At 44.1% G+C, this 26,733-nt stretch overlaps 1 protein-coding gene across 8 annotated transcripts in view; it reads right to left on the bottom strand.

The window, feature by feature from the left end:
• The window catches only part of rab27a (RAB27A, member RAS oncogene family), a 127,330-nt gene that overhangs the window by 44,334 nt on the left and 56,263 nt on the right, over positions 1 to 26,733 (bottom strand). For 3 of the 8 annotated variants that reach the window (XM_080214027.1, XM_080214030.1, XM_080214029.1), the window contains exon 3: positions 18,928 to 19,043. The exons of 3 other annotated variants lie outside the window; for them this stretch is intronic. The gene's annotated coding sequence lies outside the window, so the exon portion shown is untranslated. Of the gene's footprint in view, positions 1 to 10,048; positions 10,164 to 18,927; positions 19,044 to 19,201; positions 19,238 to 26,733 lie in introns of those variants that run through there. 2 more of the 8 variants (XM_080214031.1, XM_080214026.1) reach the window with 2 other exon arrangements.

Raw genomic sequence — 26,733 nt, 5'->3', positions numbered from 1 at the left:
TGTGGAACTTAATTCGAGGTTCGAGAAGATTTCTGACTTCTATCCAAGTTCAAAGCCTCCACGCATTCCACACCAACTCATTTGCTTGGCGCTTCCTTCTTGGAATGCTTCCAATTTCTGTCCGATTCCCAGCGCAGCCTCCAGCCCAGTGACAGGATTCAAAGACCAAACCTCAACGTCCCTGCAGATGATCTTTCAGTGAACGGGATACTGCATCAATCCCCGCGTGGGCTTCAGTCTGCGGCTGCCTGGAAACATTTCAACAGACAAGCAGAATACCCCAAGGCACTGATAGAAGACACGAGATTCAAGAGTCGGGAGCCAGCTAAACCATTTTCTGTATAATTTCAATAGACCAGCATTCGAGCTGCACTAGGTATCAGCTGATTCAAAGGGGCACAAGGCCAAGTGTTGAAAACAACTGGGAGGAACAAAATATGCTTCAAATTACAGGGAATCAGTGGTCAACCATGATCTGCCATCGGAAACAGGGACAAATCTCAATGAATTGAAATGACTAGTCAGAGGGGAATAGACTTCCAGGGAATGATTAAATAACGAGGACACAATCTTACCGGTCGTTCATGCCACGCTCCTGCTGCAGTGAGGTCAGAGAATCAAACACTCAGCCAAATCTCCATTCACAGCTGTGCGAATGGTGACTACAAGGTGATCAGAGGGTTAGATAGGGTGGATAGCGAGAGCCTTTTTCCTCGGATGGTGGCGGCTAACACGAGGGAACATTGCTTTAAATTAAGGGGTGATAATTATAGGACGGATGTCGGAGGCAAGTTCTTTACTCAGAGGGTAGTAAGGGCGTGGAATGCCCTGCCTGCAGCAGTTGTGGACTCGCCAACTTTAAGGGCGTTCAAATGGTCAGTGGATAAGCATTTGGATAACATTGGAATAGTTTAGGTTAGAGGGTCATTAGATTGGTTCCACTGGCCGGTGCAACATTGAGGGCCGAAGGGCCTGTACTGCGCTGTAATGTTCTATGTTCTACATTCCACCAGAAAAATATAAAGATAAGGCCAAAGGTGTAAGTGGTTCGAGGAGGACTACAAACACATGGTAACAATGCCAGGGACTCAGGTTCAATTCCAGCCTTGGGTTCGTGGGTTTCCTCCAGGTGCTCTGGTTTCCTCCCACAGTCCAAAAGTGTGCAGGTTAGATGGACTGGCCATGGTAAACTGCCCCCCTAGTGTCCCAAGGTAGCAGGATAAATACATAGAGTTAGGAGGATAGGGCCTGGATAAGACACACTGTTGGAGGGTTGGTACAGACTCAATGGGCCAAAAAGCCTCCTTCTGCGCTGTAGAGATTCTACCCAAGAGAAATGGGAGTCTGGAAGAGGATCAGGCATCAGTTTCGGCTCAATTGGTAGCACTCTTGCCTATGAGACAGAAGGTTGTGGACTCATGCGAACATTACAGTGTAATACTGTTGGGAGTGCTGCACTGGTGGAGGTGCCATTTGTTTGGGACGAGATGGTAAATGGGGCCCAGGTCTGGCTTCCCATGAATAAACCGCAGCGTGGCACCATTTCAAAGAAGAGTGGGGCAGTTTTCCCCAGTGGCCTGACCAATATTTATCCCTCAAAGCAATACAAGAATAGATTATCCAATCGTTATCATATTGCTGAGTGTGACACTTACTGTGGGCAAATTGGCCGCTGCATTTCATACAGTCCAACAGTGACCACACTTCTAAAAGTACTTAATCAGTTTATAAGTGCTTTGGGACACAAAAGTCTCTATTTAATTTCAAGTCGTCAAACTTAGAGCCAGAAAGCAGCAAATGCCTTATATGTGTTCTCTGGAGGCATCTTTCCTTATCCATTACCACCCACTTCAGCTTCATATCATCACCCCATTACCATTTATTGGCTCCTGGCATCCAACCTTTGTTCTTTGCTGCAATCTCACCGATTTTCCTCAGCATTGTACTCACGAAAAGAACAAGACAGGAGGGGCTGGAATGCAGCAATGTCCTTCCCATCACCACTGGACTACAGAAGAGGATGCCAACCATTTCTACCTTGGCAGAGTCACGCTGCCCACTGGCTTGCACCAGATCAGGGGAACCCAAATACTTGCTTATAAATTAAGTCCTCAACTTCTGCCACTTCAGATCATCTCCAGAGAGAGTGAGCATAGAACACAGGACATGGAAAACCTCAGTACAAACAGGCCCTTCAGCCCACAAGTTGCGCTGATCATATCCCTACCTACTAGGCCTACCTATAACCCTCAATCCTATTAAATCCCATGTACTCATCCAGAAGTCTCTTAAAAGATCCTAACTAGTTCGTCTCCACCACCACCGACGGCAGCCGATTCCACTCACTCACCACCCTCAGTGAAAAACTTACCCCTGACATCTCCTCTGTACCTACTCCCCAGCACCTTAAACCTGTGTCCTCTCGTAGCGATCATTTCAGCCCTGGGAAATAGCCTCTGAAAATCCACCCAATCTATACCTCTCAACATTTTATAAACCTCTATAAGGTCACCTCTCATCCTTTGTCTCTCCAGGGAGAAAAGACCTAGCTCCCTCAACCTATCCTCATAGGGCATGCCACCCAATCCAGGCAACATCCTTGTAAATCTCCTCTGCATCCTTTCAATAGCTTCCACATCTTTCTTGTGATGAGCGATGTAGAGATCGATGTCCATGCAAGAATTAACAAACCAGCATCGGTCTTCCAAGGCTCCACACGGTCTGAACATCCAACACTAACACCTACACGGGCATGAAGCTGTGACTCTACAAACCTATAACAGTACCAGCTGCAATCTATGCCAGCGAGGCTTGGAAGATAACGTGAGTTGGACCCCTTTCACCAGTGTTGCCTGCATAAGATCCTGGCCATCAGATAGAGACATCATCACTAAAATCCTGCAGAGAACTGGGTAGAAGCACCATCAGGATATCATGGCAGAATGGCTGGGCACATCCGGAACAGATATGGGGAGAATGTTCAGATTCTGCATAGACAGTGACTCAAGCCGGGAATCGAACCCGGGTCTCAGGAACACCCTATCAGAGTGGCTGCAGAATGGATATCACCAGATGGGAAAAGATGACAGGCCCAGGCTAAAACCACCTGGCAAACTACATTTAAGGAAAAGCTTCAAGGAGTGGGACACCTCCTGGGCTGAAGCAAAAGAGATTGTAATGGACCAGGACTGGTGGCAGAATCAACCACATTGTTGTAGCTCTGGAGCCACATGTAGATCAGACCAGGTAAGAATGGCACATTTCCTTCTCTAAAGGCCATTAGTGAACAAGATGGGTTTTTCCAACAATAGTTTCATGGTCATCAGTAGATTCTTAATTCCAGATATTTTTTATTCAAATTCCACCATCTGCCATGGAGGGATTTGAACCCCAATCATTAGTTGAGTTTCTGGATTAATAGTCTAGGGATAATATCACTAAGCCATCATATCCCCACAGTGTTAATGCAAGCCTACTTGTGACACTAATAAATAAACTTACGCATCTTTGTTAAATCTCACAATTTCATTTACTGAGTATTCCAGAAGAAAATGATGCAAAACCTTCAATTCTGAAAATGATTTGAAAAGTGCGATGATCTCAAGGCTCCCTCGCTGCAATACTTGTTAATTGACCTCCTCCCTATTCAAATATTTACTGCAGACTTTCCACCGCGAGTGAGTCATTGACCAGGGGATCTGAGAGACAACACCTCTGATTATGTGAATCAATGTTATTTTATACCCTAGCAAGGGTGGGGAGTAGATCTGATCCCAGTTCCAAATTGATCCTGCCTTCATAACTTGTGGGCACATATGACAAAGTGTCAATGTAGCCTGCAGAGACTGGCCAAGTTTGCCCCCGGCCTTTTCGGTTTTCAATTTGGATTTCACTTTTACCAGGCTTACACAATGGATCGAGCATTCATCCAATTTCCTGAAGATATCTGGGAACATCCGTTAGACTGGGTTTCTCAGAGTAACCGTACAGTTGCGAGGCACTAGTGTAACGGCTTTCAGAGTGGACTCTGTAGGTCTTGTGCTGTTATGATTCTATGGCTAACCAGTTTGCTGGTTGTCATTTATCAGAAGAGAAAGAGAGTTAATATATTGTTCACCGTGTTTATCAGAGTGGCGTTACATTCCATCCTTACATCTGTGGTGTGTCTCGTAATTGTTTTGTTAGGATTTTACCAGAACATTTCCTGGGGAGGAGATGGTGTTTCATTTATCCTCTAGAAAAGAAAGCAAAATTGCCTACAATTTCTTCATTGCTAAGTGGAGGCCTTGAGTCATTCAGATTGGGAAAGATGGTTTATTAAGGTGATACACCCTTTTTGCTTCGAGCACTGAAGCTTATATTGCACATTGCTCAAACATCCAAAACCCAGTCACCCATTTTCCACCTTTACTCAACAGACAGTTAAATCGGATGGCCTCAGTATGTCCACTCCAGGCGTCACCAATTTATTGGGCTCTGACAAAGGATCACGCAGACTCGAACACTGGCTCTTTTCCCTCTCCACACAGGCTGTCAGACCTGCTGAGATTTTCCAGCATTTTCTGTTTTTTGGCTCAGATTCCAGCATCCACAGTATATTCGCCTTTAATCATTTTATTGGTTTTCTGTCCGACTGTGAACCAACTTTGTGTATACTGCTATGTACCCTTTTGATATGTGCCTGCATTTTACTAAGCCTCAAAGACAGGCTCTTTATTGTATAGAAAGCCATCTACACACCCTCTGCTCAATTCCAAAAATCAGTCCATTAATCCTTGCTGCCAATTTCTTCAATCGATAACTGCACAGTAATTAGCACTGCTGCCTAATAGCGCCGAGACCCAGGTTCGATTCCTGGCTTGAGTCACTGTCTATGCAGAACCTACACGTTCTCCCCATATCTGTGTGGATTTCCTCTGGCTACTCTGGTTTCCAGATGTGCTGGTTAGGTGCATTGGCCATGCTAAATTCTCTCTTAACGTACCTGAACAGGCACCGGAGTGTGGCAACTAGGGGATTTTCACAGTAACTTCATTGCAGTGTTAACGAAAGCCTACGTGTGACAAACAAATTAATTAGTGTCACAGGTAGGCTTACATTCACATTGCAATGAAGTTACTGTGAAAATCCCCTAGTTGCCAAACTCCAGCTACACTGAGGGAGAATTTAGCATAGCCAATGCACCTAACCAGCATGTCTTTTGGACTGTGGGGGGGAAACCAGAGCACAGAGGGAACCCATGCAGACACGGGGAGAACATGCAAACTCCACGCAGGCAGTGACCTAAGTCAGGAATTGAACCTGGGTCTGTGCACTGTGAGGCAGCAGTGCTAATCACTGTGCCATCTATCTACTTGATTCTGTAAACAACCTGCCTGGCATTTTTTCCGATCCTTAAACAATCCCACTTAACTTTAATGTCAGCATCCCATCCTGCACACCCCATAAAGTTCTACAATATTTGTGGGCATGAAAGTAAGTTTGCAATGTCCCGGGCTTTTTTGTGTAGTCAAGGCACAGCTTGGAGGAACCGGATATGATCAGTTTACATTGGAGTTTCTACTAAACAGTGGGGCTTCAAGGCAGCGCCAACATCAAACAGGTTGACAAGCACAAAATTTGGCAACTGACAGCGTCAGAGAGCAACTCCTGTGGAGGAACCAATCCATCTTCATGTTCTTCTGCTGAGCTGAATCCATTCACAGTGATCCTATGTTAACAGCTCACTGCGCCAGACTGGGGCAGGCTGGGACAAGAGCAACAAAATATTCAACAAATTGCTTTAAAGTTCTTCACTGGCCTACCCTAGCCTCAAGACCTTCTGAAAATCCAAAATTTAGATCATTTACTGTCACATGATCAAACCAAATTCCAAGACAGGTTTGCTTCAGATGTATAGAAAGGGCACTTCTGGTGAGGAAACAAAGTTTATCTGTTAGTGTCACGTGTAGGCTTACATTAACACTGCAATGAAGTTACTGTGAAAATCCTCTGGTCGCCACACTCCGGTGCCTGTTTCGAGTACACTGAGGGAGAATTTAGCATGGCCAATGCACCTAACCAGCATGTGTTTCGGAGGAAACCCACGCAGACATGGAGAGAATGTGCAACTCCATACGGACAGAGACCTAAGCCAGGAATCAAACCCAGATCCCTAGTGCTGCGAGGCAGCAGCGCTAACCACTGTGCCGCTGTGCTATCCATCAAATGATCCGTTGTATTCGATTCTGAAAACAACCTGGCATTTACTTTGAGTCTTGAATAATCCTATTACCTGCTGTAAGATTGCACTAACAATCCTTCTTTGTTCATAACAAGTTTTTCAATTCAGACCATGAGTCAGTTTGAGCTATGTGGGAGAATCTCGTTCATATGATCAAGGTATGGTCAGTGTGCATTTGTAATGCATATTTTATGCAGGCAATTTAGAAAATGGGGACGTGTACATTGTATAATAAGGGTGAAGACTACACATCCAATGTTGGCAGACATTTAGATTACCAGTAGCGTAGAATAAAAAGATCCTCTCAAGCCCCAAACAATAAATCATATTTTAAGCAATATCTGGGTGTAGGAATGAGTTTGCAAAAAGTTCAAAATCATTGCCAAGTACACAATGGGGGTTCAGATTTGGGTATTTTAAGTTCTGCAGACAATTCCCAGTGACTACCTACGATCAGAATTTCAGAACAGCCCACGATAACTCACAACAGAAGTTTCAATATTCCCAGAGGATTAGACCAAGTCTCTGGAAGCTCCCACTCGTGAATCTGGCAGGCCCAGGTCAGCAAGTTCAACAAGAAACACCAAAGTGGGAGCTGCTCCAAAGGATTCAAATTCTCCTATTCAAGGTGTGTCCAGATGAGGTTAGCATGACAAAAGCCCAAGGTGACAAATGTTGTATTTCCTCAAATTGTGCAGATGACAGAAAGCAAACATAGGGAAAGTCTAGTCCTAAGGATAGGGCTTCATGAACAAAAATCAAAAACTCCCCACATCAGCGATAATTTGGAACCAGAGTAACAGGGCATTTGGCCCAACTGCTTTGTGCCTCAAACGAGCCTTTTCTTACTTCCATCAGCATATCCTTACATGGGGTCGCACACTGGTTAGCACTGCTGCCTCATAGCGCCAGGGATCCAGGTTCAATTCCTGGCTTGGGTGATTGTCTGTGTGGAGTTTGCACGTTCTCCACGCCTGCGTGAGTTTTCTCCAGGTGCTCTGGTTTCCTCCCACACTCCAAAGATATGTAGGATGGGTGGATTGGCCATGCTAAATTGGCCCTTACGTTAGATGAGGTTAGTCATGGGAAAGATGTGGTGTTACGGAGATGGGGGTTCGATGGGCTGAATGGCCACTTCTGTCCTATATGGAATCTATATCATCTTTCTACCTCATTTGTTTATTTAGTTTCTCCTTAAATACATGTATGTAATTCGCCTAAGCTGCTCCTGAACTTCATGGTGGGGCACTTGAGCCTCAGAAGCATCCACTTCATCAACAATTCTCTTGATAGATACAGCTAAACGGGTATCCTGGGTTGGACATCATGGGCACCAGCCAATAGGTACAGTAGGCCAGTGGGTAGCATGTTTGTCTCTGTCCACTTTATATGAATGGTGCGACTCTATAGTACGAACACTTCCAAACCCCCACCCCACTCCAGTCCAAGCCCCCAATCAGATAAGGTCTGTCAGCAGAAATTACCAATACCCCACACCCTCAGTTATCAGCTGAAGTCATGTCCCGTCCATAAAAAGCCAATCAGCTCAGCGCCAGGACATCACTGCAGTGTTCCTAAGGACTGTATCCGAGGCTCAAAGAGCTGCTTCACTGACCATCCCCTCACCATAAGGTCAAGTCAGGATAGTCACTGATGCTCGCACAGCGTTCAGTACCATTCACATCCACTCAGATACTGTTAGCTGTCCCATGCCTCTACGCAATAAGACTGAACAACATTCAGACTTGGGTGGATAAGTGGGCAAGTAACATTCATGTCCTCACACAAGTGGCAGACAGTGACCATCTGCAACAAGAATCTAACCACCTCACTTTGACATTCAATGGCATTACCATCACTGAATCCGCCCCTGTCAACATCTTGAGTTAGAACAGGCACATAGATATAGCACAAACCAGCCTCCCATCCATTGACTCCGTTTACACTTCCCGCTGCCTCAGAGAAACAGCCAGCATCATTAAGGGCGTCACACACCCCAGACATTCTCTCGTCCACCTTCTTCCGTCGGGAAAAAGATACAAAAGTCTGAGATCACGTACCAACCGACTCAAGAATAGCTTCTTCCCTGCTGCCATCAGACTTTTGAATGGACTTATCTTGCATTAAGTTGATGTTCTCTACACCCTAGTTAAGAACGTAACATTACATGCTGCACTTTCTCATTTCCTTCTCTATGAATGGTATGTTTTGTTGTATAGTGCACAAGAAACAATACTTCTCACTGTATGTTAATACATGTGACAATAATAAAGCAAATCAAATCATAGTTACAAGAGCAGGTCAGAGCATACGCATACTGCACCTAGTAACTCATCTCCTGACTTCCAACAACATAAGTCTTGAATTTGAAGGAATATTTACCACATCTCACAGATGAGTACAGCTGCAACAATGCTTAAGAAACTTGATACGTCCAAACAATGCAGCTTACTTCATTGGTGCCCCACCCACTCCCTTAAACATTCACTCCCTCTACCACTAGCGGCCCACGCATGTACCATTTACAAGAGACAATGCAGCAACACACCAAGGCTTTTTGACGAACAAACAGTCTGACTTTCACCATAGCGCAGTGGCACAGTGGTTAGCACAGCTGCCTCACGGCACCAGGGACCCAGGTTCAATTCCAGCCTTGGGTCACTGTCTGTGTGAAGTTTGCACAATCTCCCTGTGTCTGTGTGGGTTTCCTCCGGTGCTCTGGTTTCCTCCCACAGTCTGAAAGACGTGCTGGTTAGGTGTTAAATTCTCCCTCAGTGTACCAGAAATGTGGCGACCAGGGGACTTTAACTGTAACTTCATTGCAGTGTTAATGTAAGCCTACTTGTAACACTAATAAATAAACTTCACAACCTAGAAGCACATAAGAGTAGCAAATGCACGTGAACGTCACCATGCGACTGGGAAATATAAATTGGCGTTTCTTTACTATGAGCGTACCTACACCCGAGTTTAATACCCGAGACTTACTACCACCTTCTTGAGGGCAATAGAAGTTGATCTTACTGGCAATGCTCACAGCCCACAAAGGAAATGTTTTAAAAAGTAAGTTAGAAGAATGTAGTAAATGGCTACTTGTGTTTGGGGAATCATTTTCCGTGAGTAACTCGCAGGAGGTACAGAAAACTTTTCTTTTAAAAAAAAATCCATGACAAACACAAGCCTTTGAGCAAGTCTGAGCAAATTCAAACAGGAAATGCTGCTTCTAACTGGAGAGCAAACCTGGAATGTGGCACTGAGTAGTTGTGCATCAGCTAACCTCCCTAGTGTTCTCACTTTCTGAATGCCGGAACATTCAGGCCTTCATACAAATGGGACCACATTAATCAGCTTGGCCACAACATTTACCCAAACCAGAGTGCTGAAGGCCATTGCCACATATTCCTTTCCCACTGCCTGTCAACTTGTTCAAAATGCCAAGTACAGTTTCGTGCAGTAAACTACATCACGGCGAGTTGTCGGGAGGTGAGCAACTAAAATAATCAGGGATAAAATGTACAGAAACAATACATTTCGTGTCGCCATCCAGCTAACATTAACACGTTCTAATCCCGCCACCATTCTGTGCTGAGAGAAAACAAAATCTGCAAACCAGACACTGGTACTTAAGGAGTTAAAATCCTTGAAAACTTCCAAGCGCTGGTGAAGTAAAGAGTGGATGGAGTCGATAGCAATATTTCAAATGCTTTCAGGGAGATTGAGCAGTGAGTTTGGCAGGGTCAGCGAGCTGACGGTTAATCATAAAGAGACACAAGCAGCCCAGAGCACTCAGTAATCCTACATCCAACATCTCAAACCCATCCTTACCTGCACCAGTCTCCAGAGATTCAGGTTAAAAGTAGCTGGGATCAGCCTGTGGCAGCACTTAAACAGCTCCACCTGCAAAGCACACAGCATTTTAGCTTACGTGTCAGTGTTTGCATTTGCTTGGGAACTTCCTGAAGTGAAGGCGTGGCTGCCTCGAGTGTCGCGATGGAGAATTAAAAGGTGAGTGACAGGTTCTGAAGTAACTTCATCGCCCCGAGTACTCGCAAACGTTTCCGAGCTCTTAAAAATGGTGCTGGTGGAAGCTGACATTAAACCAGTCAGCAAAACGAATGAATGAATCCATAAACTAAAAGTTGGTGTGCGTGTAAAAAAAAACATTTTGGAACTCTGATCCAATATTTATTCCAAATTTCAACAATAAAGATTTTGTGGAAGGGAAATTAGATCAAAGATCCCGGCTAAAAATGGTTCATTATTCCAAGTGCAGCATCTAGAGGCCAGTAATATGACATTGGAGAGCCTGATGAGTAAAATTCCTCAGGAATTAGCTTCTCTTAACTCACGGCACAATGGTTAGCACTGCTGCCTCACAGGGCCAGGAGCCCAGGTTTGATTCCGAGCTCCAGTCACTATCTATGCGGAGTTTGCATGTTCCCTGCGTGGGTTTCCTCCGGGTGCTTCAGTTTCCTCCCACGGTCTGAAGGACGTGCTGGTTGGGTGCATTGGCCACGCTTAGTTCTCCCTCAGTGTACCTGAACAGGCACCGAAGTGTGGCGATTAGGGGATCTTCATAGCAACTTCATTGCAGTGTTAATGTAAGCCTACTTGCGACACTAATAAATAAACTTTAAATACACCACAGGGGCTCAGAAAATCCTCCCTTAGTTTCAAGACTGGAGCACAAAAATCTAGGCTGACACTCCAGTGCAGTACCAAGGGAGTGCTGCATCGTCAGAGGCACAGTGTTTGAGCTGACATGTTATATAGAGATCCCATCTGTCCTCTCAATTGGATAGAAAAGATCTCAATGCACTATCTTGAACTGAAAGGGGAGTTATCCCCAGCATTCAAGCCACTATTTATATCTCAAACGAGCATTGCACAGGATCACAAAAGTCTCCCCATAATTTTTGACTTAATGGTTTCCAAGAAAGCATCATTCTCAAAGGCGGCTCCAGTTGATGAGGACCTTGTTTGAGCTGATGCTTCACTTGGGGAGGGAAGAGAAAGATTTTATTTTTAAACTGTAGGTTAATCCTCTTTATGCCCCCTTCATCTTTCGATTTGGCCGTAAATCCTTTTGCTGCATCTCACCTTTTAAGCTCCAAAATGGGCAAAGAAAAAATAGCAACAGTTAATTGGTTACTGGGTGCCGAAAATGCCAGTCCCACACTTACACCAGGCATTTCCAATCAGATGTGTGTTACTTGCTGGGTGTTGAAATGAATAGACCTTGGAGATTATCTTGTTCGTATGCAGTGTTACAAATGTGGGACTTTACAAGACAAAGCCAAAATATGCAAATGCTGGAATCTGAAACACAAAAAACAGAAAATGCTGGAGAAACTCAGCAGGTCTGACAGCATCTATGGAGAGAGAATAGAATTAACATTTCGTGTCTGGATGACCATGACTTGAAACATTAGCTCTATTAGCTAATGTTTCAAATGATTCAAGTCTGGATGGTCATCCAGACTCAAAACTTTAATTCTACTCTCTCTCCACAGATCCTGTCAGACCTGCTGAGTTTCTCTAGCATTTTCTGTTTTTGTTTCACTTTACAAGACAGTTGCGTTTTAAAATCTCTCCTTTAGTCTGAAGTGAAATAGGCTGGTCTGACGAGAGATAGTCATCATACTAGTCCCCTGCCTGGAGATAGGCCCATGTGATCTGGTTTTTATGGAGAAACAATGAAGTAGAATAGTTTGGAGCTAAATTGGGTGGCGGGAGTTTCTGTATGTAGCTTGGGCCCGTACTCATTACAAACTGGGCTCAGGGTTGTCGAAAGTTCCTTTGCAAAAAGGCGAGAGGTGAAAGCACACAGCTTTCAATAAAATTAAGGTGTTTTGCATTGTGTTCAAACACAGATCCTAGAACATCCTAACCCAATGCATCCTGGGGTGCTTTCGACTGGGACCCTGCCAAGAGATTAAGCACTGGGAGGTAATCCAGAATATTTACTTCAATTAAAAAAGTAAGCTCGTTGTTTTAAATGAAAATAATCTTAATGAAGTGGGTTTATGCAAAACCAGGACTTCAAACAGATTACATTTTGCTCTTACCAATTTCTTTTAATTTACAAAGCAAGATTTTAAAAAAAAGTCAATTGTGTAACCCAGCTAAATTATTTAATTTCACAGCTCTCAGCAAATATCTTCAAGTATTTTGTTGGAGGGGGGAATGGTCACACAGATAATGGGCAAGATTCTCTGGCCTCCCTGCGGCACGTTTCTTGGAGACGCGAGGCAGCGTGCCGTTGTCCAGCTGTGGGATCATCAGGTTCCGCCCTATCAACGGGATTTCCCATTGATACTACCCCACGCCACCGGCAAACCCAGTGGGACGTGCCATTAGCAGGACCAGAAGATCCCGCTGGTATGAAGAGCCGGAAGATTTCACCCAATGAGTTGAAGGTGAAGACAGTAAAGTGTTTGCAATCAGTCATGTCTGTGGAAAGAGGAGGCGGCTATTTAGCGCTTCGGACCTGCCCCACTATTCCATTGGATCATGGCTGACCCACATCTCAACTCCATTTGTCCACGCAAGTTCCACATCCCTTCCTAAATAAACAAAAATCCAAGGATCACAGATGACCTTTGGTGAGGCAAATTCAAGACCTCCACGAGTCTGTGTAGGAAAAGCAACTCTGGATATCATTCCTAAAGAGAACATTGAAAGCAGCAACAGAGGGATGTGGGAAATCCTGATATCAGGAGCGTATTGGCTGAAGGAGTGACCTCTAGTGGTGGAACAAGGTTTTGTAGAAAATACATTGCTCCAGAAAGCACCCCCCCCTCACATTAAATTTATGAATTAGCTTAAGTTTTAGATGATAGTGATCAGCACAGTAACAAGAAAACCATTTGACAAACTCATTTGAGAGATCATAATATCCACGATAACCCAGCTTCTTGTTTGCTCTGTTCGCTGCCCTATCATCTCTGGAGGTGATTTGGAGATGCTGGCGTTGGACTGGGGTAAGTACAGTAAGAAGTCTCACAACATCAGGTTAAAGTCCAACAGGTTTATTTGGTAGCACGAGCCACAAGCTTTCGGAGTGTTGCTTCAAGGAGCAACTGTTATTAACACTGCTTCAAGGAGCAACGCTCCGAAAGCTTGTGGCTCATGCTACCGAATAAACCTGTTGGACTTTAACCTGGTGTTGTGAGACTTCTTACTATCTGTGGAGATATCATCAGCCAACACCCACTTTACAGATTTCTAGATTTGACACCGAGTTCAACAATTTTAGATCATAACCCTCTTTTAAAAACAATTTTTTTCTCCCAATGTCACTCCTCCACCCCCACCATCTTCTTTAGTTGTAAACACTACCACTAACACTCCCTTTATCTTGTGTTCCATGAAATTGCTGTCAAATCTCACCTATCCCTGACTATCTGTTTTTGTCCAACCTCCTATTAAACAAAATAAACTCCATCTCGTTTCTCCCTCTCGAGGTCTGAAGAACAGTCAAAGCGTTAACCCGGTTTCTCTCTCCACAGATGCTACCAGACCTGCTGAGATTTTCCAACACTTTTTTATTTTTATTATCCCTTAGGCTCTACTTCTTAGCCCACTGATTGGACACACAAGTCTTTTCTATGTATAGTTCAAATATACATCTATAAAACATGCACATGTCCTCTTGAATTTCCTTTGCCACTGATGAATCCGTATGTAAACCTTACCCATTTCATAGAATCATTGCAACCCCACAATGCAGGAGCTGGCGGTTTGGCCCATCGAGCCTGCACCAACAACAATCCCACCCAGGCCCCACTCCTGTAATCCCACACATTTACCTTGTTAATCCCCCTGATAAGAAGAGCAATTTAACATGGCCAATCCACCTAACCTGCATATCTTCGGACTGTGGAAGGAACCTCACAACATCAGGTTAAAGTCCAACAGGTTTATTTGGCAGCGCCAGCTTTTGGAGCACTGCCCCTTCATGAGTGGACAGTGCTCTGAAAGCTTGCGCTGCCAAATGAATCTATGAGACTTTAACCTGGTGTTGTGAGACTTCTTATTGTGCTTACCCCAGTCCAACCCCAGCATCTCCTCATCTGTGGAATGAAGCCAGAGCACTCGGTGGAAACACACACGGACACAGGGAAAACATGCAAACTCCACACAGACAGTGACCCAAGCTGGGAACGAACCTGGGTCCCTGGAGTTGAGGCAGCACTGCTAACCACTGCGCCACCATTTCTTGGATCTTTCCTCACGAGTCCACTTGGTTTCATCTACACAGACTAGAAACTGGAGAGATCCCATCACACACCACAGATCCCTCATCTTATAATTCAGATATAGGTATCAGTGGTCCAATTTTAACAAAATCCCACTGAGTTTACAAAGTGGAAAGTCAAAATCAGCACTTAAATAAGCTGCTAGCTTTTAAAAACCAGAATTAAATTAAATTCAAATGTTGCTTTAGAGTAAACAGGAACCCTTTTGATAAGAGTAGAGTTCGCAGTGAAGAAAAGAATGTCTGTCCTTGCTGTTATAATGTGACCAATGGTAACATGTGAGGGTCAGCTGACCCGGTAGACAAATGTAACCAATGGCAAAATGATGTGGTAGTCAGCTGACCCAATATAAATAAAAAGCAGATGGGAATTATGAGGAGCTGGTATGACTCAGGGTGTGGCCCCAAGTGTTAAGAGTAATGAAGTTTTTTTTATTGAACCTTTTTGATTTACTTTCAGAAGTTAGTTCTCTTATTGCTTGCTAGTGAAGTACCCTTACTGCTCGGATGAACATTACATGTGCAGTGGACAATGGAGAACCTGTGGATGTGGTGTATCTGGATTTCCAGAAGGCACTTGACAAGGTGCCGCACCAAAGTCTGCTACATAAGATAAAGGTGCACAGTGTTACGGGTAGTGTATTAGAATGGATACTGGATTGGTTAACTAACACAAAGCAAAGAGTAGGGGAAAATGGGTGTTTTTCTGGTTGGCGATCAGTGACTAGTGGTGTGCCTCAGAGATCAGTGCTGGGACTGCAATTGTTTACGATTTACATAGACGATTTGGAGTTGGAGACCAAGTGTAGAGGTCAAAATTCGCAGATGACATTAAAATGGGTGGAAGAGCAAAGAGTGCAGAGGACGCTGAAAGTATAAATAATCTAAGTGAATGGGCAAGAGTCTGGCAGAGTACAATGTTGGTAAATGTGAAGTCATCCATTTTGGTAGGAACAACAGCAAAATGGGACTATTATTTAAATGGTAAAAAACCTGCAGCATGCTGCTGTGCAGAGGGACCTGGGTGTCCTTGTGCAAGAATCTCAGAGTTGGTTTGCAGATGCAGCAGGTAATTAAGGCAGCGAATGGAATTTTGTCCTTTATTGCTAGAGGGATGGAGTTTAAAAACAGCAAGGTTATGTTGCAGCTGTACAAGGTGCTGGTGAGGCCACACCTGGAGTAATGTGTACAGTTTTGGTCTCCCTACTTCAGAAAGGATATACTGGCACTGGAGGGGGTGCAGAGGAGATTCACTAGGTTGATTCTGGAGTTGAGAGGATTGGCTTATGAGGAGAGACTGAGTAGACTGGGGCTGTGCTCATTGGAATTCAGAAGAATGAGGAGAAATCTTATAGAAACCTAAGATTATGAAGGGAATAGATAAGATAGATGCAGGGAAGTTGTTTCCACTGGTGGGTGAAATTAGAACTAGCCTCAAAGGAAAATCAGATTTATTACTGAGTTGAGAAGGAATTTCTTCACACAAAGGGTTATGAATCTGTGAAATTCCCTACCCAGTGAAGTAGTTGAGGCTACCTAATTAAATGTTTTTAAGGCAAGGATAGATAAATTTTTGAACAGTAAAGGAATTAAGGGTTATGGTGAGCAGACGGGTAAGTGGAGCTGAGTCCACAAAAAGATCAACCATGATCTTACTGAATGGCGGAGCAGGCTTGAGGGGCCAGATGGCCCACTCCTGTTCCTAGTTCTTATGTTCTTATATTCACTCAGGGGGAGCAGCAACTGGGAATGATTTAGCTACTGCAACTGCACATACAGCAATTTATCCAAATCCACTTCACAAATCGTACTGAATTGCACAACACCAGTTCACTGAAACATCGATATAAATATAGTGGAGGGTAAATTGTCTCCAGGCTCATCAGAATAACAACATCAATATTTAACCATTTTCAACAGTAATCCTTACTACTGAAGCAGACAGGGAAATAAGCAACTTGTAAGTTGTCTCCAAAGACTTATAATATTCAGTCTGGGCAGCAATAGTAACATTGCTAAAAGAACACAGGAACTCAGTGCAGGTGTTGGTTCACTAACGTCCTTTAGAGATGGAGATGTGCTGTCCTTACCTGGTCTGGCCTACGTGTGACTCCAGAGCCACAGCAATGTGATTGAACAAGGGCAACTAGGGATGGGCAAGGGCAACTAGGGATGGGCAATAAATGTTGGCCAGCAATGCCAGGTCCCGTGAATGAACAAAAATAAATGCTTTGGAGCTATAGTACTGGGAGGTCTATACTGAGCTGCAGTCACAAGGGAAGAAGCAGTTTCACATTCGGACATGCATTTACAATGGAGCGGGCTGGTAATGTTAAATTATACAAGCAAGTGTTTCGTTAAAGAATGCTCCAAAGTGAGCGAAGTAGTACGGTTTTACAAGCAAATGGATTTTCTTGGGGATTTGATTGCTTTCGTATTGAGCCATCTTGGGGCTTTTGGAAGCCTCTGTATATTGATGTCAGTTCTCAAGGCATCACAGGTTCCATTGCAATGGTTAATGGCCAGAAACATGGAACCATCACTGCCCATCAAAAGACACTCCCCGAAGTTCTCCTCCCATCTGGCGGAGACAGGGTGCAAGTCTTGCCACTATTCTCACTCTGCCCAAGCGAGTGTTGTCACTCGGACATCTTAAAAAGGACAAAAAACAGGTTAGAAATGTTTTCACTCTTCAACAAATTCAGGGGCAATTACGACACAGCTTTTTACACAATATTCTGTGGCGTTAAACTTGTGGATTGAGCCTGTTGCTTCATGGAGTAATTTTCCACTGAGGAAGACATGCCATGACCTCACTAGTTACACTGAAGTCAGTAGCACTTTTTAAAAATGTATTTTTGATGCATTTAACGTTTCTTTCACATCCAATTGCATCTTACATGACGCGGATAGATGGACGATACTGCACAGACTGTTTAACTCATCCATTTGCACTGCCAGAGACCAGATTGATCCAGCACTGGATTGAAAACCGGAGAGGGGTGAATTCAAACCATTAGAAAAAGCCCAATTACTGGTCAGGCCGTCTAGACTCAGTCACAGCAAGTTATCGGAGAGAAATTGAGGAAAAAGAATGACAGTCCTAAAATGGGAATGTTCGGCAGCTGATCAGTTACGCAATTACAGCTTTCAAAATAAAAGTGAACCATTTGCCTTTTGTACAACTCCATTTTTTAAGGGGAAAATAAACCTACAGTGTGAATCTGAGAGACTGATCTATTCCCAGCTCTGACGCAACTGCCGATACTCTGAGTCAGAATCCAGCATGAAGCGTGCAAATTAATTCTTCCTTTGGGAAGGGGGGAAAAACAGGTCATCGGAGCTCACCATCTCCACCAGATGACAGGAGACAAAGTTAGGTACTTGGGAGGAGTGAAAAGATTAAGAGGAGGAGAGACTTGGAGTCCAACAATACACTATGGCACTCCACAGCTGTGAATGCAAGACAAATTTAATCTTCAATTAGTCAGGGCTAGATGCCACAAATCCACTTCAGATCATCTCAAATAAGGGCAGATTTTTTTCACATAGAATTCAATAGTGCAGAAGGAGGCCATTTGGTAAATCAAGTCTGCGCCGACCACAATCTCATCCAGGCCCTATCCCCATTACCCCCTAATCCCATGCAATTATAGAATCCCTATGGTGCAGCAGGCCATTCAGCCCATCTGTACCAAACACAATGCCATCCAGGCCCTACCCCCACAATCCTATGCATTTACCCTAGCTAATCCCCTGATACTAAGGGGCAATTTTAAGATGGCCAATCCACCTAACCTGCACATCTTTGAATGTGGGAGGAACCCGGAGGAAACCCACACAGACACGGGTAGAATGTGCAAACTCCACACAGACAGTAACCTGAGCTGGGAATTGAACCCGGGTCCCTGGCGCTGTGAGGCAGCAGTGCTAACCACTGTGCCACCCATCAAATGATCCGTTCTATTTCATTCTGAAAACAACCTGGTATTTATTACACCGAATGAATCGATGTAAGATTGCGACAGATAACAATCCTTAAGTGGCATAAGGCGGTAAGAATTTGGGTCAGAGCACAAACTTGGGACGATAAGAAGAAAACCAGTTATTTCAAACCCCGTTAAACAGAATTATCATATTTCAAGATACAATCAATCAGACAATCTCTTTCATGATTTCATTTGATTTGCAGCGCTGGAATTCAGCAAACTCCACATTCACTCGTTATAAATGAAGTGGCTTTTTATCTCAAAATAAAAATCTATTGCAGTCAATTAAATTCAGAGTCAGTGAAGGCAGGGCGGCCTCAACTATCCTCATGAGCAAACAAACAATAATCATTGGATCAAAGTTGTTCAAGGCCTCGTAACACTTCGAGATACTGAACAGAATCAGCTGGAATACTGATCACGTTTTTAAAAAAAAGTGCATAAACAACTCATACCTGGGTACGATGCAAAACAAAATCCAGCCCAGCGTCCAAAAGTTGTGTCCAATCCCACAAGCAAGCAAACTCCACTGCTGCGGCCTAGTCACGAAGCATCCCTTTCATCCAGGACGCTAAGATTGGGGAGGGTGAGGTGGGGGAGGAATAAAGAGGGAGAACAGAGAGAAATTTCGACAAAGTCAGAACACTCCGACCGTCTAACTGGGGCCTTGTCTGATACACACAATATAAACTGACTCTACGAGCAGAGAAGGAGAGAGACAAAACTTACACCGCAAATCCAATAGACACAAGAAGCAGCCGCCAACTACAAAGACTGCAGCCGTTCCTAATCGGGATCAGCTGCTTATCATGTGGCCCTGAAGACTGATCAAGGCCTTTCCCTTCAGAACAAACTATCCAATTAAATTCGAAAACCATGACTCCAGCATATTAACCAAATCGTCAAATGTTCTGAAACTTCAGTAATAGCAAACAGCATCATAAAAGCTCAGTTAGCCTCGTCATCTGTGGACCAAAGGCTTCATTTGCCCATCTCAAATGTACGGCAACGTCTGACTAAATGAAAAGTAGAAAATATCGCAGGTGCTGGATATCTGAAACAAAGACAGGAAATGTTGGAAATATTCAGCAGATCTGGGGGCTTCTGCAGAGTGAACATTAACCTTGCATCAGATGTAATGTTTTATGTTCTAGTTATGCGCTTCAGGTTGTCTTTTGAAATCTTCCCCAAACATTCCTCTTTGGAACTCTGATTCTCGAAGCTGAAGGAAGTTTCCAGACTGAAGAGACTCAACAAGTTAGCTGAGTCTCAGAACACAGCCCAAGGGTTTGCAGGGTGGTACAGGAGTTAGCACCAGGAACCCGGGTTCGATTCCCGGCTTGGGTCACTGTCTGTGTAGAGTCCGCACGTTCTCCCTGTGTTTGCATGGGTTTCCTCCGGGTGCTCCAGTTCCCCCCCCCACACAGTCCAAAAGACATGCTGGTTAGGTGAACTGACCATGCTGAATTCTCCCTCCGTGTACCCAAACAGGCATCAGAGTGTGATAACTAGGGGATTTTCACAATAACTTCAATGCAGTCTTAGTGTACGCCTACTTGAGACACTAACAGATAAACGATAAAAACCAGGGACAGAGCGCCAGATAGATGGATCAGTGTTTCAATGGACAGCAAAATTATATGGTCACTTGCAAAGCCTGTGTAAAAAGATAAAAATTAGCATGAAGCAGCCACCAGCCCCTCAAGCTTGTTCTGCATTCAATAATTATCCGATTGGGACCTTAAACCCATCTTTCTGATTGTCCTCAAAACCAGTTTTCTCCCCGCTCCCGATGACTCAAACAAAACTATTGGACAATTTTATGCTCTCGAGCCAGTCCCACAATTTTGTTATGATCAGGGAGGGACCAGTAACTTATGTTGTAGACAATAGTCAAAATCTCAGTTACAGACCAAAACAAAACCACAAATTCCACAGTTCTAAAGAAGAATTTTCCTATACAAGTGGCAAAGCAAACTGTCATTACTATCCATAGAATCTCTGCAGTGCAGATGGAGGCCATTTGGCCCATCAAGCCTGCACCAATCTATCTAGGCCCTATCCCCGCAACTGTACATATTTACCCTGCTTTGCCCCATGACACTAAGGGTCAATTTAGCATGGCCAATCTACCGAACTGGCATATCTCTGTGCTGTGGGAGGAAACCGTAGCACCCAAAGGAAATTCACAAAGACACAGGGAGAACATGCAATCTCCACACAGTCACCCAAGGCCGGAATTGAACCCGGGATTCTAGCACTGTGAGGCAGCAGTGTAACCACTGCGCCACCGTACAGTCTATCCATATAATCTAATATCTAAAACGAGACAAGAACTAATAGGCAAACTGTGGTTGAACAGCACAATCTGTTTGTTAAACGAATGCCATGATCGAGGCAGGTCCCGCCAGTTTCTCAGCAGTTACCTGAGTTTTCTAGGACTTTTTGTGACTCAAAGTCTTCTTGAGGGATTCAGTCTCCATTCCTTCAAGGCAAAGCCTCTGATTTTTCTCAACAGCTGCTCCAACTCATACTGCCTCAACAACTACTCACCTCACAGTTACTCAACCTCTTCTCCCGAGACTGCACCCCACTGGATTCACAAGGCATGCTCCCCCCGGTATCCAATCACCAATGTGATCCCAGCTGCCAAGCTGCGCTGAGCCACTGCTCACTGACTTCCCTTTGCCCCAAACGCTGGCTTTGCAGGACAGGAGCTGAAAAACTGCTCCTGAGCTTCCGTGAGCCACAACTCCCCGGCAGCAGTGAGAAATACCTCCCTGATCTCTCTGACCCTCCGCAACACTGGGCAAAAACTGCCCCCGGCCTTCCCTGACCCCCAGCAGCGAGGAGCAAAGGACAGCAAGTCAGCTACACGAGGCCAGCAACCTTCTGCTGTCTACTCAGTTCAGACTAACCTGTTATTGGGGTTTCTTTTTGTGCCCAGAACCTCAGTTTCTTGGTTGGGCTTTTGCACCACATACTTATAGACTTGACCGAGTATTTTTGCACTATTCCTTTAGGTGCTGTGCTCAGGATTCCGGCACAGAGACGCTGAACTGATTGTTTTTGTGCCCGTGTGGACTTGCCCAGAAGCCCCAAGCACAGTACAGGTTGTAACCCTCAAGCCGGAGAGAAGACAGCACAAACTCAGGAGTACAGATTCCCTTACAAGTAAATAATAAAGCTTTATTATGTATTACAGTGGAAATATAGTCAGAGAACCAATAGCACAGTCAGAAAGTTGAATGTTCAGGTTCAATTTCAATACATCATCTTCACTGACTCCGCAGTAACTAGGGGAATTTGGAGTTAGTACAAGTGGATGCGATGCTAAACTGAGGCCCTACCTGCCAGTTCAGGTGGAATCCTCAGATGTCCTTCAGAGAACAGGATTTTCAACACTTCTCTCATCCGTCAATATCGTCTTCCCTTAACAATTATCACTTAAAAAAACCTGCACCATTTATCTCATTTGAATCCTAGAATCCTTACCATACAGGAGACCATTCAGCCCACTGAGTCTGTACCAACCATAACCCCACCAGGTCCTAACCCCACAAATGTACCCTGCTAATCCCCCTGAAACTTGAGTCAATTTTTAGCATGGCCAAACTAATCCGCAGATCTTTGGACTGCACTCTATTCTCCCACCTAATGCCACCAGGCTCCTGACCAGTACCCTGAGCGATCCACAATTACTATAAAAGGTGATTTTTAATCAATACGGATTGTGGAGATGTTTCTGCTCACTTCTGTAACACTGCATTGTAACTGCCATCCTTGGTCTGTAAGTCTCTGATATGATGGTTCTATAGTTCAAATATCTCAGATAGAGACGCTTAGCTGACATTGTGACGACTACAAAAGAAATAAATTAGATCTAATTAAGTTTAGGAGAGGCGATGGCCTATTGGTATTATCGCTAGACTATTAATCCAGAAGCTCAGCTAATGCTCTAGGGATCTGGGTTCAAATCCCTCCACGGCAGATGGTGGAATTTGAATTCAATAAAAACTTCCAGGAATTAAGAATCTACTGATGACCACAAAACCATTGTCAATTGTCAGAAAAACCCATCTGGTTCACTAATGTCTTTTAGGGAAGGAAATCTGCCGTCCTTACCCGGTTTGGCCTACATGTGATTCCAGAGCACAGCAATGTGGTTGACTGTCAACTGCCTTCTGAATAGGGGCAGCAAGGAATGGGGAATAAATGCTGGCCAGCCAGCGATACCCAAGTCCCACACATTTATAAAGAAAAATGTAAAAAGTTGTAACAGAATGGTAAACTGGCCAAACAAGATTCTTTCTAAAATAAAAACAAAACTAATAAATCCAGCACTTTAATAGTTATTTAAGTGTGAAATACAAACACCAAACACTGGAAAACAAAATTGCGAAAGGGAGGAGGCATTTTCTACCCCAATTCGTGGCATTATTGCATCTGTTGATTGTACATCAATGGTATCTAATTAGACACAATTGGAGGGTATTGATTGGAGTTTCATTTGTGCAGATGCAAAGAAGCACTCATTGAAACTAGGGTGTGGATGAGTTAGGAGATACATGCTTGGAATGCATCATTCCATAAATAAATGTTATGCAAAGTAAAGATCGATCCCAGTGCTATCCTTCGCAAATCAACTTCCTTGATTCTTTGAGCATCTGGCACTGTAGCATTCCACATCATGCAGAAGAGGTAAATTTTATTTAAAATTCCAGATAGAAAAGCAAACAGCCATGGCATGGGTGACTTTGAGCCTGTAGGTGCGAATGTTTATTTAAAGATATCTAGATGCGAGTTACACCTTTAGTATGCAATTTACATTTCATTAAAAACTTTGACAAAACGACAAGCAAGGTACACAACTTCTACACTGGTTGAAAATACATCCAGGTCGCTGACATTCAAGCCAACATTATAGTCTTACTTCATTTTATCCTCTCTTGCCTGCTCAAGAAAAGCTGCTTCAGGACTTGAACCTCTATGGAAGTTAGCACTAGTACAAGAGTAACATAGGAATTAGGAGCACAAGTAGGCAATTTGGCCCTTCAAGTCTGCTCTGCCATTCAATCCGATTATGGCTGATCTTTTCCTGGTCTCAAATCCACCTCCACACCTGTTCCCCATATCCCTCTATCCCAACTTTTATCAGGAATCTATCTGTCTATCCCCTTCTTGAAACCAACTAATGAATCAGACTCCACCACGCTCTGGGGCAGCAAGTTCCACAAATTCACCACCCTCTGCAAGAAGTAGTTCTTCCTCAATTTTAAAATCCATCACCCCTCAACTCATATCTGTAGCCTCTTGTTCTAAATTGCCCCACAAGGAGGAACATTTGGTCTACACTTACTCTACCAATCCATTTTAGTATTTTATATACCTCGATCAGATCCCCTCATATATTCATTGGAGTTTAGAAGAATAAGTTCTAACTGTTTAATCCCTCCTTATACATCAACCCTTTCACCCCGGAATCAATCTGGCGAACATGCTCTGAACTGCCTCCAACACCACCACATCCTTCCTCAAAAAAGGAGACCAGAATTGGACACAATATTCCAGATGTGGTCTCACCAACACCTTGTACAACTGCAACAACACTTCTCTACTTTTACACTCCAATCCTTTTGCAATAATGCCAACATCTCATTTGCCTTTTTTTAAAAATTACATGCTGTACCTGCATACCGACTTTCTGCGATTCATGAACAAAAACACCCAGATCCCTCTGCCCGGACACATTTTCAATCTGCCTTCTATTTAGATAATTTACCTATATTTTTCAGCCAAACTGGATAACCTCACATCGATCCATATTAAACGTCATCTGTCAAATCTTGGTCCATTTTCCGAGCCTATGTCCATCTGTAAAATTTTTATTTCCTCTCCACTGCCTGCTTTCCCACCCATTTTAGTATCATCTGTAAATTTTACTGCGTTACACTCTGTCCGGGTTTGCAGGTCATTTACATAGATTGTAAACAGTTGAGGTCTGAGGACTGACCTCCTGCAGCACTCCGCTAGTTACATTCCACCAGGACCGATTTATCCTGCCCCTCAGCTTTCTGTCAGTCATATAATCGTAGAATCCCTACAGTGCAGAAGGAGGCCATTCAGTCCATTGAGTCTACACCGACAACAATCCCACCCAGGCTCTATCTCCATGAGCCAATCCTCAACCCAATCTAGTACTCCACCCTCACCCATCTAACCTTTCCAATTACTCTTCCTCCACAATATTCTCTCCTGCACCTGGGCTCCAAAACCCGGAGGGGTCTGTCAGCTCGCCCTTCTCTTCCAATTTAAAACTGAGCCAAGCCAGGGACTTAAATGGCTCTGCTTTTAGGAAATAGCGGTCATAGTTACAGACCATGTGGCAATCATTAAAATTAGCTGAGATAAACACTCATTGGCGCCATTCCTCAGGTCAGGCACAAGTGCACTTTCACAAAGTGTTACTCTGCAGGATGACATCTTTAGTTGTTGCTAACTGATAGGAAGGTGCCTGCTTTGGCACGCTAGTGCGTAACTAAGCCAGGAAAGTGAAATTGTTCAAACCAAAATATCAGCCAAATCAGTGAAGACATCAACAGACCTTGAAAAAAAAACCTCGCATTTATATAGCGCCTGTCACAATCAAAGGACACCCCCAAAAAAGTGGTCAACAGTCAATGAAGCATGCAGCACTGTTGCAACATGGGACTTGTCAATTTATGCACAGCAAGCTCCCACAAACAGCAAATGTGATCATGACCCAAGGTGTTTTTGTCCTGTTAACTGAGATAAACACTCTCTTGCTCTGATATAGTGTCCACCTGAGGGAGTGCAAACATTTAATGTCTCATCTGATGGACATCATGCAAGAATCATACAATCACTACAGTGCAGAAAGAGGCCATTCAGTTCATCGAGTCTGCACTGACCACAATCCTACCCAAACCCTATTCTCGTAACCCCACATATTTACCCTGCTACTCCCCCGACACTAGAATCAATTTAGCATGGCCAATCAACCTAACCCACACACCTTTGAAGTGTGGGAGGAAACAGGAGCACCCAGAGGAAACTCACGTAAACACAAGGAGAACGTACAGATTCCACACAGACTGTGACCCAAAGCTAGAAGTGAACCCAGATCCCTGGCACTGTGAGGCAGCAGCACTAACCACTGTGCCACCATGCCATCCGAATACCTGATCACCACAGCACAGATTGTCAACCTAGATTTTTGTACTCAAGTCTTGGAGTTAAACTTGAATTCCCAACTTTCTGACTCAGGTGGGAGTACTGCCCATGGAGTCACGGTGACACCAAAGAGAAGTCCATGCCGAGTTTCCACTTGATAACTGGCAGCTCCTGCATGTGTGGGTAGCACTGGAGCAGAACTGGGTTCAGGTGCAACTACACTGTCTGCTTTATTGACTAGGTTAACAACACACTGTTTAGGCTCACACAGGAAGAATAGTCGCTTAGCTGTGTCTGAGAAGATAACCATGGAACTATATTCCAAGCTTCCCCCAGAGGGAACAAAAAGGAGAGGTAAGAAACTGATTCAATGCATGGGTATTCAAAAGCTTCCACCTGCAGGTCAGAGGCATGTTGTGGGGAAGAGAGGGGGAAATGAAATGGACTGCCATGGTGAGATAGGGTAGATTCAGAAAAAATGTTCCCAATGATGGGGGAGTCCAGAACTAGGATCCCTAGTTTGAGGATAAGGGGTAAGCAGAGGTGAGGAGAAATTTCTTCACCCAGAGGATGTTGAATGTGTGGAATTCACTCCCATAGAAAGTTGAGACCAAAGCGTTGTGAGATTTCAAGAAAAAAAGATTTAGCTCTTGGTGCTAAACGGATATGTGGAGGAATGGGGTGGTAAATCAAGATATTGAATTTGATGGTCAGCCATGATCAAAATAAATGGCAGCGCAGGGGGCCGAATGGCCTAGTCCTGCTTCTATCTCACTCTCGGTGAATGGTTGCGACCATGTGAACCATCAGCTCACCGGCAAGAGCAATTCAACTAGCCCCACTTCCCCACTTATAGTCCGTAACTCAGGTTCTCCCCCACACCCCACCCCCGACTCCTGTTTAGATAATTATCCAAAAGCTTTTCAAAAGCCACAATCTGCCTCCATCACACCTGATGTCATCTCAGATCCCAATTCGAAAAACAGTTTTCCTCATCTTCCTCTGGTTCTTTCGCCAGTCATCTTAAACTGGCGTCCTCTGATTTCTCTGCCAATGGGAACAGTTTC

The sequence above is a fragment of the Carcharhinus amblyrhynchos genome, chromosome 28, assembly GCF_965287045.1.
Source record: "Carcharhinus amblyrhynchos chromosome 28, sCarAmb.v2.hapA, whole genome shotgun sequence".
Lineage (NCBI taxonomy): Eukaryota > Metazoa > Chordata > Chondrichthyes > Carcharhiniformes > Carcharhinidae > Carcharhinus > Carcharhinus amblyrhynchos.
This window is presented reverse-complemented; position numbering and strand designations above follow the sequence as displayed.